General features: G+C 36.6%; 1 protein-coding gene across 1 annotated transcript in view; it reads right to left on the bottom strand.

Annotated features, from left to right (window-relative positions):
- The window catches only part of INSC (INSC spindle orientation adaptor protein), a 136,840-nt gene that overhangs the window by 72,779 nt on the left and 43,913 nt on the right, over nt 1–20,148 (bottom strand). The gene's annotated exons all lie outside the window — the stretch shown is intronic.

Here is a 20,148-nt window from a genome sequence, read left to right as displayed (position 1 = left end):
CTCCCATAAATAGCTGGGTTTCCTGCATTGTGTACAGAAAATTCAACAAGGCGATCAGCAGGACAGAATGTGCTCAAGATATTAACCAGAGAGTTCATCCCAGTTCACTGCTTCTTGATGCTCAGGCGACACTTATCATTGCAGAGGACAGTGTTCCTCATAGCCTTATAAGAACAATATGCTCTAAGAAAGAAGTAATTTTAAACACCTAGCTGAGAGGGAGAAATAGAAGTAAAAGACAGGAGAAAAACAACACTGGAAATAATCAGGGGCCATAGACCATGGAAATGCTCAGGCATAATCACAAGCAAGGACTAATTTGGAGACTAACATGAGAGTCCATGAACATAGTGCCAGTGCCTCATTGAACTTTTTTTTTTCTTTCCTCCAAATCCACCTTAATTTGTAAACAGCTCTTTGTGCTTTTTTCAAAGGAGTTATGACATGCATTATGAGCAGCACCATTAGCCTTTCACTTTCTACTATTTACTCATTTAAGGTCCTAACCCTACTAATTAAGTAAAGCCTGGATCACTTAATGAAGGAAGCAACAACCATTTTACAAAGAGCTAGGAGACCAGTACCTCTCAGGAGACTAGAGAAATTTGGGGACCCTCAGTCATGTCTATTACACAGATGCTTTAACTAAAATTCTCCAAAAAGTGGTAAGAAAATAATTGTTTTTTCCAAGACTCACATTACAACATTAACTCTTCAACAGAGAAGTTTAAAAGATGAAATCTAGGAACATGGTGTCACAAATACTGGAATGAGTTGGTAGAAGTACTCTAAGTAATCTCATTCAATAGGAAAGCCTTTTTTAATCAAACAAACTCAATATTTACACACATGCTTATGTACTTCTACAAAAGGTAGAGGACTGAAACTGAAATCTTACATCATCAAATCCACTCTTCTGATACTTGCAACCAGATCAGATGATTTGTTCATAAATTAATTAAAAATCAACTCTGAAAATAATTTCTTGTGAGCTCAAGTGTTCTATTCAGTAGCTAAAGTAGAATCTCACTGCTACAATGGTTAGAAATTTCTATTTCTAATCTAAATTTCTTAAGGGCTAGTTCTGTCCCATTTGGTTTTATGTTTCCTTTTGGATAAGAATTTATCTTCCAAAGCACTTCTAGAAAGCAAACACATGCTATCAGCTTCTGTTTTGCAAGACTTAACAAGTAAAAGTCTTTAGGTTCCTTTTATGAAACTTCTTCTCACTCCCCCTAAAGAGCCTAGGACATCTATAGTTGCTGCAAAATTCATTTTTTATTGAAAGACATTTGCATGATAACAAATGAAATCTCACAGTAACTTGCCTGCACAATGCATGCTGGACCTACTTTGGCACAGGAGTTGGACTAGATGATTTCTAAAGGTTCATTCCAACCCCTACCATTTTATGATTCTATTATCCTTGTCAAGTTCATATTTGGTATCCCATTTCCTGCTTAATCCCAAATCTTTGGCTACTCTTTACTAAAATTTATTTCCAAATTTCTCCCCTCTTCCCAGTGATCCCACCCTCTCTCACTCTTTGATTTAAGCATTATGTTCTGCTACCTTACATGTGGAGTCAATATAGAATTTTTCTAGCAAGTTCAGCAAACTAGAATCATTTTTCTGCCTTTTGTAGCTTGAGTTGTGTTTTACTTCTCCCTCGGATACTTTTCATTCTCTTTTCAGACATTTGACAGAGCTAAAACCAGATGGTAAATCTTCTTGTCTGTACAAATAATAAAAGTTTTTTCAGTCAGAGTATTATGACTGTATTTAGTATCTACTCCTTATTAATTGTATGAAGTGAGCGTTTCTTTCCACCTTCTCTTTTAAGAGGTGCAGTTATTGAATTTAAATAGTATTCATACGTATTAAATTGCTTTCCTGAACAAATGTCTCATTGGAAAAAGTATTATTGACAGTACATACTAGAGTCCCTGACAGTCAACTCAACTTTTAAAAGCCTATTAAATAAACACAAACCTGTTGTGTTAGTCTGTTGATCTGGACCCTTCCCTGTACACCAAATTAGGGCACAAGAACACCAATTACTCTACACACATGTGTGTATGTAAACACATATGCATATGACATTTCTCTTCTCTGAAAACTACATCTCTCTCAAACAATAGATATCTAAGAATCTTAGAATTGTTTCATCTGGAAGAGACCTTTCAGCTCATTGAGTCCAGCCTTTGGCCCAGCTCTATCAACCATTAGACCATTTCCCTAAGTACAACATCCACCCATCTCTTAAACACTTCCAGGGACAGTGACTCCACCACCTTCCTGGACAGGTCGTTCCAATGCCTGACAATCCTTCCATTAAAGAAATTCCTCCTAATAGCGAGGTTGAACCTCCCTTGGTGCAACTTGAGGTCATTTCCTCTTGTTCTGTCGCTTGTCACTAGGGAGAACAGATCAAAGCTCTGATCTAATTAGAATAGATCCTATTTCATTCCTGCCTTTTAGATCTAATTCAAAATTCTGATTTCCCTTTCCCTCCTTCAGCTGATACTACTATTTTAATACTCTTTTGTTCTTTCTGCTTATGTATCCACTTCTCAGTTGCAAGAGAGAGACCTTCAAATCAAAAACAAGCAGGAGATATTTGCACTCCATTTGCCATATATGGCTAGACTTGTATTTTCTGAATTAAAGCTTGTGTATAAACTCAGAGCAGTAGAGCAGCAGAGTGATCCAGTGGATGGATTCCTTGAGTAAACATTCAAAAAGTTGGGCCCCACTCTTTGCTTCCCTACTAATATTCTGACAATTTCTTTTACCTCCTGCCATACCTTTTTTCTCCTGCTAAGCTCTCTAACACATGGAGTAGAGAAAGGCAAAAAAACACCCAACCAAACTAACAATAAAACCTTTAGGTTTTTCATAGCAATTCTGAGAGGAGTTCTGAAGGCCAAATAGCAAAAGGAGAAAGGAAATGAGTGGTTATTTTTACTACCAACAAGTTTGAATGAGACTCAACAGCTGAAGTGTTAATGCCTAAGCTAGAACAGCCTCATTAAAATAAGAAACCCTAAGCAATCGGATTCCAAACGCTGAAATAGACAAAAGTTCACGAAGATTCTTCAAAATGTTGAATGAGGTGAGGAAACAACCACAGTCTGGTTTCCTGGTGAATGTAAAGATGAATGGTCCCACAGATTGTCCATTTCTTGGAAATAGTTCATTAGTGAAAAGTTTTCACCTTACTGCTGTTCACAGCAGCTGTGGTAACACTGGATGTAAAAGAGGAGCAAGGGAGAGAGCAAATCTTGCTGACAAGAGTTCCTTGCAGAGGTGTCAATCTCCATCTTCAGAAGTAAGTGGATGAAAAGAACTACCTACCACAGAGGATAGAACCAAGTGGCTTTTATGGAGACTGAGAGAATATTACAAATGATGACAAGATGACAGAAAAAAGATTCCTTTTTCCTCCTTTAGTGAGTAGGATGAAACAGCACATCTTTTCCTCCACATTTAGTGAGAGCAGGGTTTGGGTCACTGTCAGTGAATCTCTGGCACAAATGAGTTATCCATGATTCATAAGGGTATACAGGCTCCACACTTTGCAGCACATTTAAAACAGAACAATGATGTTTTCCAAGAGAAAAAAAAGGATCATTCTGGTATGATCATATAAAAATCAATTATACTTATTAATTATTTATTTAGCATTAATAAACTCCTGTTGGCCATGATAGGATCCTGGGAAACAGCTAACAGGAGTGAAAAAGTGCAGTGAACACTACTGATTTACAATAATACATGTCAGATTCAATGAATTGGCCTCTGTCACCAAAAATAAATAAATGGGTATTTTATGTGAGTACAGTATTTTGCATCAAAAAACAATTAAAGGATAAGTGGAACTAGGTTTTTGTCTGCTATAGTGCTCTATGATACTTCATAGTAGAGCAAGCAAATTGGACTTGAAAAATGTATTAGAAATGAGAGCAAGGAAATATTCTATAATTTTAAGCCCCAGCTGAAGAAATTTGCTTCATATAAATTATTGTGGGACAACAGAACTTCCTGAAAAAATGGGAAATACGTGTCTTATACATGAAAAACACGTGACCTACTGAACAATCTCCTTTGCTTTCCCTTGTCAGTCCCCATTATGAAAGTCTGCAGAGGAAGGAAAAACTGCTCTGTGTATTTGTCAAGTATCTGATTAATAATCCTTTCCTACTGCCATCATATATTCAGATAAGATAACTGACTTCATTATAGAAACATAAATCCAAGTGGATCCAGTTTTCTGTGTGATTTCTATGTTATACTATTTTCCAGAATACAAAAAAAAAGACAATATAGCTTTACTAAAGAAATTTCACTGCTTCATCAAATTTTCAAAGCACATGCTCAATATTTATCACTTCACAAGCAGAATGTGTCTTTCTATAGCTATCATTATTACACAAAATATTTAGTCAGGAATCTCTACACTAAGTTACAACCATACTGCAAGCAAAAGGCTGTGCAATTCAGATTCCACCTCCCACCTGACACTTGTCTCTGGAAGGGCTCAAGTAATGCCCTCAAATTCAGATCCTAAATCTGAAAACAATTGAAATAGGATAAAAAAAAAATGTTCATTTTGGGCTATCACTTACTTGAAAGGAGATGGAGTTTCTCCAGTATCCTTCTACAAAAGTCTCATTTAACTAAATTCATAATTAAGATTGGAGATTATCCATAAAAGCGAAGTAACTGAACCTTCCTTCTGATACCAGGAGACAAGAACCAATTACACAATTCCCTGTTTGGGAAAGATGTTGCGTTTCTCTTCAAAATATTCCAGAAATTAATAATTTAAATAGATGTGCTCTTCAAAAGTTACTGACAGGTACCTCTCTTCTCTGTTAACAATTAATTTAAAAGCCACAAACACCAAACAAGAAAATGCCTCTCCTTTTGTGCTTTTTACTACTGATATGCACAAAAGCTGAAGACAATCCTTTTCCAGTAGACACCTGAAAAGAAACGTCAATGAAGCTATTTAAAGTTCAAAAACCCGGCATTAGAAACAGTGTGATAGAAAGTACAAAGAAAACACGAATAACACTCCACCATTTCCCACCTTTAAATTACACTCCTGTATTCCAGGAATATCACCTTAGTCTCACTGCATCCTTAATCTATTAAATATATGGTTGGATTTTCCATCAAGCATAACCTTACTGGAACTAGTCTTTCCTGTACTTCACAGCTGCCTGGAAAGATAGCTGGTGATAACATGACTGAAGCTATGGCAGGGCATATGCCAATTGTCATTATCTTACTTCTATTCACATTCTATGAATACATTCTCTTGTAGAGACTCAGTTTACATCAAATAGGAAAAAAAAAAAAAAGTGATTGGAAATCCATGAGCCTACAGACCAGTTATCAAGTGTCATTTAACTCCTGACTAACACCATGAAATGCCTCCTTTAATACATTTTAACTTCATATTCTAAATGCTAGCTATTTACTGTTCTAATGTTAGTCTCAGGCAATAGATTCTGCTAGAACCATTTGGCTATCATATATATACATTTATGCAGAACGATATTAGGGCATTTGTAATATCCATTTCAGGGGATATTTTTAGGATACAAAAGCTATATAGGAGAAGGGAAGATCTTCTGCCGGTTTCAAATACTTGAGTAGAATAGACAGCAAACACTATCTTTACGCAGAGGTAAAATGAAAGTATTTAAAATCTCAAATATTCAGAGAGAAGAAGCATTTCTCAGTCTACTATCCACAGGATTCTTGTCAATTTGATGCACAACTTCAGCATTGAGGAAAATTGAACTGTCCTATAACATGTTCTTATTTCCTTCATTTTATTTGCAGACCTAAGCTGTCATGAAATAATCATCTTATGCCTGCATACAAGATTCATTCAACTTTCTACCTTCCTATTTCTTTAGAACACTATAGAAGAGAGATTCTCAAAGGAATTATTTAGACCATGTTAAATAACCTTTGGATCATACTACTATTAGCTAGGATACCCTTCAGCTGCCTCTTCACCTATATGCAGCTTAGTGCACCATGTGTGTATGTCTTGCATGGGTGCCTAATAGTGGCATCACATTCATAGGCACCCAGAAAAGCTGGAAGGACAACGTTAAGGCAAATATCAGCATCATTTCGTGCCTATTAGTAAAAAGTTAAACTATTTCTGACATAGAATGCCTGAAATCCTAGCATGTCTTCTCTTATGTAACTGCAGTAAATTAGCTACTCTGTATCACATTTATCTGCCTGAAGTAGGAAAAACTTGTCCTAACAAGCTGCATGGATGTACACAGACCTCTGATGATAATGGGCTGTTTTTATTGTTAAAGCTCTTTGAGACACAAAGCATAACTAAGCTTGCTTCTAGTTATAGATTACTTAAGAACCTAATTTGGGAAGCAGCACTGCTGTACTCCAGTACAACACTGATGGGAGCCTATATATAGGTTCAAATAAAACTGACACTAATATACCTGTAGAAAACATGTATGATTCCTGTTTTACATTTGTGAACTACCATGAACGTTTCAGCTTATTAGTTTTATCTTTCCCAATTTATTTAATACCTAGGTGATCATATTTGCCAGAAGCATTTATTTGGAGTATGAAACAGGAATCAGTGCAGAGGCACAGTAGAAATGTTAAGGGTGGCTTCAGTTGTCCTTCACATGTACTTCCACATAAGTTTTTTTTTACAAAATGGTCATGTATCCATATACACACATTGAGGGGGATCTGGATGAAATGCTGAGTGGGGTGAGAGTGATGTGACTCCAAGTATACACAAAGCTAATACAAAGGGAGGGATGACCCCCAAACACACGTAGTTTTAGTTTTCCTTGTAGGTGGTTCTGAGAAAGTCTCAACTCAAGCTTCATTGTCAAAGGTATCATATATAGAAAATTGAAAGAGTACTTATGCAAAACCCTTCCTTAAGTCACACTGCTGGGACAGCAGAAGACATAGTTATATGTAAAAAATAAATTATAACCTTCAAAATCATGAGACCACATGTGGAATATTGTGTTCAGTTCTGGGCCCCTCAGTTCAAGAGGGACAGGGAGCTGCTGGAGAGAGTTCACAGGGCCACAAAGATGATTAAGGGAGTGAAGCATCTCCCTTATGACGAAAGCCTGAGGGAGCTGAGGCTCTTCAGCTTGGAGAAGAGGAGACTGAGGGTGATCTCATTAATGTTTACAAATATATAAAGGGTGGGTGTCAGGAGGATGGAGCCAGGCTCTTCTCAATGATGTCCAATGATAGGACAAGGGGTAATGAGTACAAACTGGAACATAAGAGGTTCCAAAGAAACATAAGGAAAACCTTTTTCACTGTGAGGGTGAGGAAGCACTGGAACAGGCTGCCCAGATGGGTTGTGGAGCCTCCTCCAAAGACATTCAAAACCCCTCTGCATGAGTTCCCGTGTGACCTACTCTAGGTGGTCCTGCTCTGGCAGGGAGGTTGGACTAGATGATCTTTCAAAGTCCCTTCCAATCCTTAAGATTCTGTGATTCTGTGAAAGAGAATGGATCACACAAAAAAATTCTCACAAAAGGCAAAAGCAAAGCAGATAAAGAATGACATTAAGTTTTTGAAATCTATGCTGCCTTTTTTATTTCTTTTAAATGCAGTTTTAAATCTCTTTAGGGAGACATAGATCCTGCACACTATGATTAGAGTATATACTGAATTTATATAGCACATATTTCCTATGTTGTATCAAATTGAAAAGCAGATAGTCAAATGTTGTCTAAATCTTGATTGAAAAAGAATATCAGAACTGTCCAAAGACCTTTCCTGTTTCTCCCACAAGCACATACATCCACACACTGAAATTTAACTTGTAAGCAGAGAGCAGTATCATTTGTAGATGATGGAAAGTTCACAAAGATAACAGGAGAAACGGCTTGAACTCTTGTCTACCATTATAAAGAGAGTAATAAAGCTTTATTACTCTAGTTTCTCACCTCATGAAGACATGGGGTCTGTTTCATCCTACCTGGCACTAGCAAAGGCTGACTGTGGATGCTACTATATTACAGCTCTGATCCTACTGCAGACACAGCAACTGTCAGTCTGCTCTAGCTTTCACCTCAGTTACCACAGTTTGTAGAGCACACACAAAACATTGGAGACTTCCTCCACATGTGGTCTTCTAGCACGTCTACTCTTGGATGCTACACTGCATTCAACAGTCCTCTGAGGTTGGTGACCTGCCATCTTAAATGCCCTCTGTGTGGCAGGTGTTCAGGGGGTGAGCAGTGGGGGATAGGTTCCTGCAACTCAAACTAAGGAGTTGGTGCAAACAACAAGCAAGATTCCTGCTTCTCATGTCACAATAGCCATTAAATCCAAATTATTTTCTTGGGGTTGTGGAATCAATTGAATTGTAAATTGTTACCAAGATGTCAGTTTAAAATGTAAAAAATGTTCAATTTGAGTATTTGCTGAAGGCCCTGCATGTGCAACAACCAGAACTACAGTAGAACAATGTCAAATCTGATGCACACTTTGAAAGAGAATTGTTCTCATCTCCCCTCTTTTATAGCAGAGCAGCTGTATAGCAGTTTATCCAGCTGGACTGTCTGTACCCTTTACCAAGAAAAAGATACTTTTTTAAAATTACTGAGGTCAATCTCTGCCCCAGCAGATGAACCATGGAGAACATTCAGTGTGATTCCAGTGCTTTGGAGCTGAACAAAATGCTTGGAGGAAACAGAGTCCCCTCCCCAACATCCCCCCCCCCCCCCCCCCCCCCCGCCTCCTGGCAGTGGCAAACTGATTTCTTTCTTTCCAGACTGTTTCTGGGTACTTCAGCCAAAAGTAACCTGGGGTTGTCTACTCAGCAAACCCACAAGTGTTCCAAGCTAATCACCTTCTGATTCAGTCTCACAACTTACACACAGCGTTTACCATTCCACATCAGGACTGTGCCACAGAAAGTTCTGACAGGCTTCAGAAAAAGGGATTTTTTGCTTTTAAATAAGACAGGAAAAAAAGAGTCTTACACTTGAATTATTATTGAGATAACTTTTGCCAAAAGAACTTTTAAAAAGCAATGAAAAGACATTGCTCTGCTATATTTCTCCATCCTCACTTCCCACTGGGTACATTGGATTGTTAAGAAAATGTAAAACAATAGTAGCATACAAAAATTATTACCTTAAATCTGGAAGCTTGAGGACTTCAATGATATTCCCAAGATTGGGAACCCAACTTAAATACCTATGAATAAAGATCTCTTGATTGCTAGGGCTGTGTGCTTGTAATATTCACTAGGTCACCATCAAGGTCTCCGCCTTTAAGCCTTAAGACAGACCAGCATGTCAGATTTTATACTGAAAATTTGAGCCTTGGTAATTGGATGTAAGTGAACTAGTTGTGAAAGTGGCAATATTTAAAAAAAAAAAAAAAAAACCACAAAATACATCTCATTTTAGAGCAATGGCACAAAACATAGAAATGTCTCATCTTGAATTCTGAAGCCACTAGCACGGAATTCAAGCCTGGCCTATAAGTCAGCCTGCAGATAACTATGGCTCCCTTACTTTGAGATGCTTAAAAGTACACCATCAACAAAAAAGAAAAAAAGAGAAGAAACAGAAAGATATAGTCTGTAGCAAGCAGGAGGTGGAACTATATTTCATGAGATTCTTTCCAATCCATGTTATTCCTCAATTCTATGATTTCCTTACATCTCAAAAATCAAAGGTGAATTAGCGAACAGTTGTTGAAACAGTAATTTCACATACTGAATAAAGATCATCCTCTTCACACATAAACATATGAAGACTATAAAATTTTAATTCCAATCTAATCAAAAACTTACACGAAAAAAAGGTAACATTCTGCCTACTTTTTCAAAGCTTCTTGGCTACGCTGTAAGGGTAAAGAAAGTAGAAATCTTTTGTGATGAGAATATCTGAGGCTTTCTGGCTATAAACTGTCAGTACTCTCAAAAAAGTAATAGACCACTCTGTTCATTGCCAGTGTAGTGACTTTACTGGCAGGCCTGGGTGTTGGGAGACAAGCTACATGGTTAAAAGTGACCATGTAGTTGTCCCCGTTAGTGGTACACTTTGTACTCTGAACTCAGCAGAATATATTTAAAAATTAAAAATTTGATGGAATATTGACCATGATTGTTTGCTTCCTGGCTACTTAAAAACCAGAGATTCATAATCATATATCATATTTTACCTTTCAATTCATTTATTTTTAAAGTACAGAGAAACCAAATTAATTTTTCTTCTTCCAAAAGTAATATTAAAACCATTTTTATTGTTATAGCAAAGTAAATCACTTCCTGCATCATGTGCTTAAAATTGGATCTGCAAACTTCATTTCAAAATCAAAGTAAGTAAATTCCAAAGATCAAACACTTATCTGTGCACAGCTGATGCTGAACAAGATTTTTTTTGCTCTGTAGCACTTCCCAAAAGGTTGCTCTCAGCTATCTTGCCATCCATTGAATAGCCTCAATCTACTTTCATATCATTTCCTGGTTCTCTTTTTCCCTTGATAATTTTCTCAACTTTCCCCTTTTTTGTTCCTGTTTGATGTATACTCTGAGCACAATTCTGCTGCCATTTAAGCAGGGAAAAATAATTCCCTTCACTTCAGCTGGACAAAATACTATGTTCTTGATGTAGATGTTTTTTAATATTTCCATTGTACCCTGGGAATAACTTCAATGATAACACATCCAAAAAAGGCGAGATACAAAAGTCAAATACTCCAAGTATAGTCTATACAGGTAACAATAAAAAATATTTTCTTTAAAAACAAGTAAAAGATTCTGTATTTATAGTCCTTTAGGCATATTTCCATAAATAAAACACCACATATATATATATATACATACACACACATATACAATTCATCACATTCTCTGAACTACTGTAAGCAGCAAGAAGAATCAACTGTTACTCCTAACGATCACATTTCAGCTAAATATTAAACTCTTGTATGCACTTCACTTCATCTCTCCAAATCCCTCAGGGCTAATATGAGCTCAGAAATCCAACCACTAGCAAATTTAATGAGACTAGAAACAGGGTCAGTCCAGTACATTTCTTATGATCACTACACTATTTGTCAAAAAGCAAAAAGAAAAAAAAAGCAAAAACCATTTACAAAGTTGTAGCATTGTTCTGCTAGGATTCTTAAATTTGCTCATTACAGGTTACTGAACAACTGATTACAAGATCCTCCTACCATCCCCAGGCAGTAGTGAGTGAGATTAAGAGAAACCAGGCAATTAAGGAAGAAATTCCCAGGAAATGTGAACTGAAGTGACAAATATTGTATTTAACACAATATGGTATTAGTATTTCTAACAAATAGCTGAGAAGACAAGTCCTAGAGAGATCACCAAAATATCCTTAATGAAGTTATTTATTTTTTTAAATTGGATTGTGGGAAAACACTTCAGAAATAACCAAGTATCAGTAATTAATCATCATCCTCTATGTCTCCTACCAGCTACAACTCAAAGGCGGCACTATTTAACTTTTATGGTAGGTTTTTGGAGGTTTTACCTAAGACTTTGTAGCAAATAAGCAAGACACAGTAAATAAGCAAGATACTAAGTATAAAGGGTAAATCATTCTAATAATAGGCAAGACAGTGGTGAAATAAAATCCTGAGTTAATGAACTAAGAAGATAATATAAATACAATTACTTTACCATTTTAAAATTCCATGAGCTAATAGAACCCAAACTTCCAAGAATCCATCTACATTACTAGAAAACCTCATAAAAGCAGATAAGTATCAAATTGTAGTAAAAACATTTGGCAAACTCAAAGAAATCAAAACATTGGTGTCAATGTTGGTAGATTCACAAACAAGAAAGAAGATTCCCACATGTAAGATAAAAGGCTTAAACACAGAAGTAATTAGCAAGACTTCTGAAAACAGAGCAGACATCCAACAGGAGTGGTAGAACTTATATAAGCCAGATCAATCTCTCTTCTGAAATGTGCTACAGAGAAATAAGCATGATGAAGACCTGAATGCAAATAAACAGCACAAGCAACATATAAATTGTTTGAATAAGTTTTGTTAGTACCAGAGAAAATTTGCAGAGAAGGATAAACAATGGAGTCAAAGTAGAAGAGCTGGCTCCTGAGTACAAATTTGACAGGACTAACTAATTGAATATCACAATAAAAATTTCATGCAATAGTTGTGAAGATAGTCAGAAAGCATCTACATTTGGCAGATAAGGTAACCTAACATTCAAGTAACTTCTGTTGCCGCTCTTTCAAACACATTAATTTGAGAGATCCTTTCTGAAAAGGATACCAAGTCCCAAACACAAAATAATCATTGAGCAAGTGGGGACTGCTATTGCTCTAATACACAAAAAGATAAGAACCTTTTCCATACGGTCCCACATTTCAAAAATATGCATTCAGCTATTTTTATATATGATAAAGGCTATACTAGCACTAGCTTGATCTCTTTACAACACTTGTGTGTCACATACTGTGAAACATGCTGCTGACCCTGTAGAGAGATGCAGGATAAATTCAACTCTTTAAGGGTGAAAGATGGTGCTTGTTCATTTAAAAAATTATTCCCATCCAACAGTGTCACAAATATGAAATATCAACTTTAATGAAAAAAGATCTAGTAAGACCAGTTGAACAGATTGTTGAAATTTATCAATTTCTTCTGCATAACTTCATAATTATTATAATGGACAAACTCAAATTTCCTTCAGGTTAAAAGGCAAAATTCTTTTGTGACTTCTGCAGTTCAACATAAAATATTTTACAGCATAGCTCTCAGAAATAATTTGTTTGTACAGTATATTATATCTGAATATAAATATATAGTGATAAAACTATCAGAATGAAAAGGTTAGGAAAAATCTTGCATTCTGGCAGACTTGTACACCCCAAAAATGCATAAAGTACAAATGAAATACAATTATTTTTTACTGCCAGTGAGCTAAACTGCTGACCTACATTTTTAACATCCTGACTATAGGAACAGAAATATTTTACTCAGGAATTCAAAGAAAAGAAAAATTGTTCAGTTCACATTCCTCATGAATGCCACCAAATGATGGCAAATCAATAGTTGATACTTTCCTAACATTATTCTCTGGATGCAGTCAACTAGCATACCTGAAAATCCTTCCCAGAAGAACCATATGGATACACAAATCTGTTCTAACTACAGTCATCAAAACTCCCACAAACAAACCAGTTTTCAGTTCAGTTACAGGTGAAAATTGAAAAATCAGAAATACTTCACAGATAAGCTCCCTTATAAAATTCTTATAAAATCCTTACAAAATTCTTTGCTGATTTGTTATAGGGTAACTGAGTGAATTGAAAGGAATACAAGGTCAATAAATGAGGCATCATTAGTGTCTTGAGCTATGCAATAACTGAATTTATTCCTTGTCACCAGAAGGTAACTTTTTCACATTATTGGCAGAAAAGGAAGCCAAACCTTCCTTTTCTTCTATAGCACTCTATTCATATGGCTTACTGCAAAAAGATTTTTCAAAAAATGTCTTCAATTCCCCAGCAGGCATTCCGTTCTTGAATGGTTGGCAAAAATTCATAGAGCAGTGATTCACAGAGCCATGTAAGCATGCTCAATTTTCAACTCTACCTTTTGTATTACAGATAACATACATTTTTCCTCTAGAGTTTCTTACAGTCTTTATCTGAACACAGCCACAATACATAAGTTCCTGACATCACACAAATAAAAGCAATTACAGAGAATGTAGGATTCAAATTAGCAGGATGTCTGCACAGAGTGAGTAGCCTGTAAAATACCAACAGGAAACACAAATGTTGTTTTCTACTTTACTTGTGGTGCTTGTCATAAAGTTCATTTTGAAGGTGTAGGTGAGCAAAGCCAGAAGTACAGAACAAGTCTTTGGTTATCAGTAGTAGATGCTGTAGAAAACCGTAAAACAGATAATTCAACACTTATAGATGATGTCTAAAAAGTGTAAGGACAGATACAGTCAATGATTAGACAAAGCATTTAAAGCAGTTGTACTTAACCATGATTTTATGAATAATTACAAAACTGAGCACAGAATTAAGAGTTATGCATACTTACAAAGACATTGTTCATTCTTGAACAGTCAAGTTGCTATAAAAAACTAAAAGGTGAGGCAAACCTTGAGAGGACAGGCACTAATGACAGAAGTGGTAATATAGCCAGCAGCCATGCAAATACAAAACAGAAAGTTAACAAGAAATCAAATGGTTAAAAAAGAATAGACTAGAATGGGATAAAACAAATGAGTTAAAAAAAAAGATGGGTTAAAAAAAAATAAAGATGAGCTAAAAAAAGAGTAGACTAGAATGAGACCTTTATTCAGATTAATTTGCAGAAGTCACATCTCTAGAAATCATTCATCAGAGAGATTCATATCTAAGAAAATAAGTAGACAATCAAACAGTAAATGTTTCCATGAACTGCCATGCAACCAAAAATTGCTCCTCAAAATTCAGTCAAAACCAGAACTTGCACTTAAGATCAGATGAACAAATGACATAAAACCCACAGATTCCCATCACTTACAGAATAGATGGCTCAAGAGATCATTTGCTATCTGAATAAACATTCCTGTCCAATTTTGTCCAAGATTCACTTTTTATGAATGGATATCCATTTCCCTGCCTTCCATTCTAAGGACTAAATCACACAATATTTGTGACATTTAGATGCTCTTCTGACAGAAGCCCAACAGATGGATCCATGCTTTTTCTCAACAGCCTTATTCATGCTTCTGTTTCTTAAAAAAGAACATTTTAACACAATATTAAACACGTTGAAAAGCTCTTCACATGTCTTATACCTGCAACTCAATGTTCTCAAAACATCTCAGCTATACAGAGGACTTGTGAAGTTCTAGAATTCAAATCTGATATGAATAATCCTTCAAATAATTCAGTTCCTGAACAGGTAGAAACATATATATTTTTTTTTTTCCCCCCACATCTTTCTTACGAGAATCGATGAAGTTTCTGCAGTATAAAAATTCTGAATTTCTCTTGCTTCTATTTCAGGTCTCAACTTTCATAAAACATTAACTGTCAAAATATCAATCCCCAACATAAACAATTTTTTTTCTTTCAGTTTCACAACAGTTTTAGCATCATTTCAATCAATACCTCTTTCCCAATTGGGCAAATAGCAAAAAGAGTTGTGAAAGACAATATGGTGCACAGCATTCCATGCACAGAAGGCATTGGTCCTAGAGTTTTGGAGGCAGCCTTAGAAGTATTGGTTCTCTGAAAATCTGTACGTTTTGAACAATTCATAGAATCACGGAATGGGTTGTGTTGGAAGGGACCTGAAAGATCATCTACTTCCATCCATCTGGTCATGGGCCAGGACACTCTGAACACTTCTGGGGATGGGGCATCCACAAGCTCTCTGGGCAGCCTGTTTCATTGTCTCTCCACACTCATAGTAAAGAATTTCTTCCTAATATTTAACCTAAATCTACCTTGGTTCATTTCAAAATAATTGCCCCTTGTCCTATCACTGCACCCCCTGATGAAGAGACTCTCCTCATCTTTCTTCTCATCCCCCTTAAGTACTGGATGGCAGACTTCTCCAGGTTAAATAATGTCAGCTTTCTCAGCCAGTTCTCACAGAGGAGGTGCTCCAGCCCCCTGATCATCTTCATGGCTCTCCTCTGGACTCTTTCAAACAGGTCTATGTCTTTCTCATGCTGAGGGTCCGAGAGCTGGATGCAATACTGCAGGTGGGGTCTCACCAGAGCATAAAGGGAAAATCTTCTTCTTTTGATACAGCCCAAGACAGGATTGTTATGGGATACTAGCTTACATTGCCATCTCATATTCAGTTTCTCATCCACCAATACTTCCAAGGCCTTCTCCATGGGCTGCTCTCAATCCACTCATTACCCATTTTTTAGCCATTTGGGATTGCTATGGCCCAGGTGCAGGACCTTGCACTTGTCCATGTTGAACTTTACAACGTTTGTACAGGCCCACCTTTTTAGCCTGTCAAGGTCTCTCTGGATAGCACTTCATCCAGAATTCCCTGCAGTCTGCAATGAGATGATATTCCAGTTCATATCATCTGCTGAGAAAATGAAGGCTTAGGTTTTCTCTTACTGTAGATTTTATAGATCCTTCAGTATTGTCTTTGGATTTTGAATCTAATCGACAAGGTCTTTCTTTATTGCAAGTCCTTACCCCCCAAGTCATTCTCAATTCCTCTGCATCTAAGAGGACAAATACATTATAGATTTCCAAATATCAATTTCATCTGTCACAGCTAGACACAGATGATGAATAATATTTTTTCTTATAAAGAAGACAAAGTTGGCCACAGATTTTTATACTATGAAACCTAGTGTCTCCTCCATTTTGCTTTCTGCACTTTAAGCTAGTGTTAATTCACATGCCACCATGGTGTGTGCCTTGCAATAGGTCTGTTGCTATATTGCTATCTCAGCTATGTGGAGGCTTCTCACACAGCCCTTTCTAAAGTCCTGCTCTTGCTGCATGTTAGAGAAGCACATTCCTCAGTACAAATTATGACTTCAGGAGACGCTTCTATCCGAACTTAAAGAACATTCAGATTTCTTAAGAAATCAGATTTCTAAAGAGCTGATAGACACTCTAACACTGATATTCTCAGTAACCGATGGCATTCCAATCTTAATTTATGTAACAGGACACCTAAGTAGATCCTCTAGAGAAGTTACCAGAACACCTGCAGATACATAGTACATTTTAAAGAACAATGCATGGCTATAAATATACAAGATATGACCTCATTCATTTTGTTCTTTCATAGCATCCAGATCTTTAGTTCAACATAAAAAAAAAAAAGGAAGAAAGTAACAAAAGCAGGAAGGACTGTCTTTTGGTTAAGAACTAGGAGACAGGAAGTCTGGATTCTATTTTTGTTTCTGTCACATAATTTCTTTAGGGAAACTTTTCCAGGTTTTGGGTGTCAAACCACGGAAATTATTTTGAGACATGAAATGATACAAGACTTAATTATGAGTACCTAGTTTTTTACCTTCTTCATCTGAAGAAGTGATAAAAAATCTTATCTGTATCCCAATGATGATGTAAACTTCCACCAGGAAACAACATAACACTACTATTAAAACCAGGGAAAAAAAAACCCTGCATACAGATACCTATTAAGTCTATGTTCTTGGTCCTCATACTCAAAGCATTGATCATTTAAATAATGAGCATTGCCCTTTGTTTGTATGCGAGTTGAAATTACAAACTCCAGTATAATTTTCCATTTTTGAAGCTGTAAGCATGTTTATGCAATATATTAAACAGTTCATTAGTATTGAACTTCTGAAGATCTGGAAGAAAAATTCTATCTATTCTCACCCTCACTTCATTTTCAAGAGTACCTCCAAGATATATAAGACCAAATGTCTTTGATTTTCAGCAAGATGAAGGGACTCGGGAGGCAGGGGGGAGCAGGCAAGTTTGCTTGCTTGTTTGTTTGATTTTAGTTAAGTTGAGCGGGGAGTATCTTTCAAACAAGACCTTCCTTTATTTGTTTTTAAGAATATATCTAATCATACTCTATTTCTTACAATTGCAACACTGAACTGAATATATAATCTAAGAAGTAAAAAGTGTCCTATGTCATTTTTTGTTACGAGTACTGTGCTGAACGACTTCAGATTCAGCACTCCAAATGTTAAGTTTAGTTTACCATCCAATATGAAAAGTACAAGGAGCCATGACTACAATGAAAAAAATAAAATAACTTAAAAAGGCCAATAAAATTTCACTACACAGGAGGAGAAGCAGAGATAGAAGATAAAGGGATCTTCTTTTACACTGACTTTCCCATTTGGAAAAACTCACCAGAAATATGGGAAAACAATGCCAATAGAAAGATGTGAGGAAAGGGTCACATTTTTCAAAAGCTGTACTAGAATAACTACTGCAGAATGGCAATATGTGCCTCTCTAAGGGATATATACACATACTTTATGTGCTAGAGTGAATTGGCCATCACTGACAGCAACATATTTCCTATGGTCCTATAAAGTGCTTTACATAGGACTACTGACAGTTTTTTGAGAGTGACTACAATTCATTATAAAAGTGATCTATTTCTAGCTGCTTTATCTCCTAAAAGACAGAACTGTCACTAATTGTAAGTTCCTACCTCATTGAAACAGAAAATAAAGGTTCTGTAAGAATAATTCAGTGTTTTTTTCCCATCAGGATACTATACAGTTTTAAATAACAGTCCAAAATCCATAACAGTCTAGATGTCAATTAGAGAAAGTAGGGGTGACACAGAGCATTAGAAAACCACTAGCATAGTGACTCAATACTCTAGAGGCTTTCCAATACAAGCTGTGATTTCCTACAAAATCTGAGGAGAGAGAAGTGTAAACAGCAATTCATGCAGCACAGAGACTGGGTAAACCCAGAAGACGTCTCATTCTAAATTTCTCATCCAGCTAATTGTTGACTTCAATGCCTGCTATGGAAACACTTGGAATCAGTGTATATGTGCCATGGTGCACTTTTCCTACAGAGACAGAATATTCTTGCTTGAGGATGTGTCTGCTTTTACTTCTGAAAGATTCTGACCTAAACATGAAGCAAGACACAGCTGTACTACACAGGACTAAACTCAATTGGATTTCTGTTACCTTTTCCCAATGAAAAAAATAGTGTATGCTTTTAATTCAAGTCCCTCTTACTAAAAGTGGGAGCATAAACTGGAATCTCAACTGGCACACATGCTAGGCTTGGTTACAGGAACAATGAAGAATAACTAGTACTTGAATCTTGTTAGTTATTTTGAAGTCTGACTTAATCCTTTTAAGTTTGCTATAGAATCCATATCAACCTTTTCTGTAACCCAGAGAAAAAACTTAATTCCACCTAAGTTCCATTTATTTGGAGAAGCCATTATGTTGAGTGGTTAAAAAAAAAAATTAGAAAAATCAAGAAAAGCATTCTGTATAATTCCTGCACCTTATTGATCTAGTCCATAGCATTCTTCCTGCAAGATTCTCACAGTAAAAACATACTTCCTCATTTTCAGTTCTAGCCTTTCCTGTGGCCTTCACTGGTCTGACTGCTGACAACCTCAGTCTGTCCATCTTGTTACGTGGGCTTTCTCCAAAGTAACCCTCATCAAAAGAGAAAGGATTCTCTTTCAAAAAGGCAGAGAAAATAAAAGTTTCATATTTTGGGGGGATGAGAGTATTTATTTATTTTTGCATCTCATAGGGAAGGGCCCTTCTGAGCCAAGCTGTTTGCCAGAACATAGTGCTTGCTATACAGGACTTTTCCAGATCACTTTTTGTGCTTAGATATATCGTAGTGTGGAGTCAATGCACAGTAGTATGGTTGTGGTCATATGATACGGCAGAGTTCTGCTTGCCTGAACACAGTAGAACTGGCCTGCAGGTAGTTTCCTTTTCAAAAAAATCTCTAGCCTACAAAATGCAGTGCTTTTCAATTCTATGTTGCTGTTACATTCGAGTCCTGCACACATTCCTAATCCACATTCCAGCCACTAGCACAGAAAGTCTGCAGCTAATTTCCCCATTTCTATATTGGTAAACAAAGCTCATTGCCATTGCCATCAACCTGGGTAAGCCCTGGTCACCCACAGGACCTACTGTCTTTGGTTGTGTTTGCAGCTAGTTTTCTACTACAGAGGCTTCACTGGCATATTTTGCATCTTAGGGCCTTAGCATAGCAGTTGGCTTTTTGATTTTTTGATCCAGGATTCAGCCTCCAGAATTTATTAGTTATCATCAAGCAATTAGCCTGAATGTCTGGCACCTTAACTGACCATTGGGTTAGCCCCAGCATTTCCACAGCAAAGTCATTAGTTTGCCTTCACTACTGTGTGCATCTGAACTGATAGTCCATGGCTTCACCCTGTGGGAAAAAAATTAAACTGGTCAGACAGGACACCCCACTACTACTTATACTGGTCTACTCCATGCTTTACTATTCAGGGATTCTAGGACTCACTTACTTTCAAAGCAAGTTTTTTCTGGAATCTAGAGAACGATATCCATTACCTTGGCACCTGGAATCTCCAGAATATTTTCTTCCATACAGTATTTCTTCCAGAATACAA

This window comes from Colius striatus, chromosome 7 (genome assembly GCF_028858725.1).
Source record: "Colius striatus isolate bColStr4 chromosome 7, bColStr4.1.hap1, whole genome shotgun sequence".
Lineage (NCBI taxonomy): Eukaryota > Metazoa > Chordata > Aves > Coliiformes > Coliidae > Colius > Colius striatus.
The sequence above is the reverse complement of the archived record's forward strand: the minus strand, read 5'-3'. Positions and strand labels throughout refer to the sequence as shown.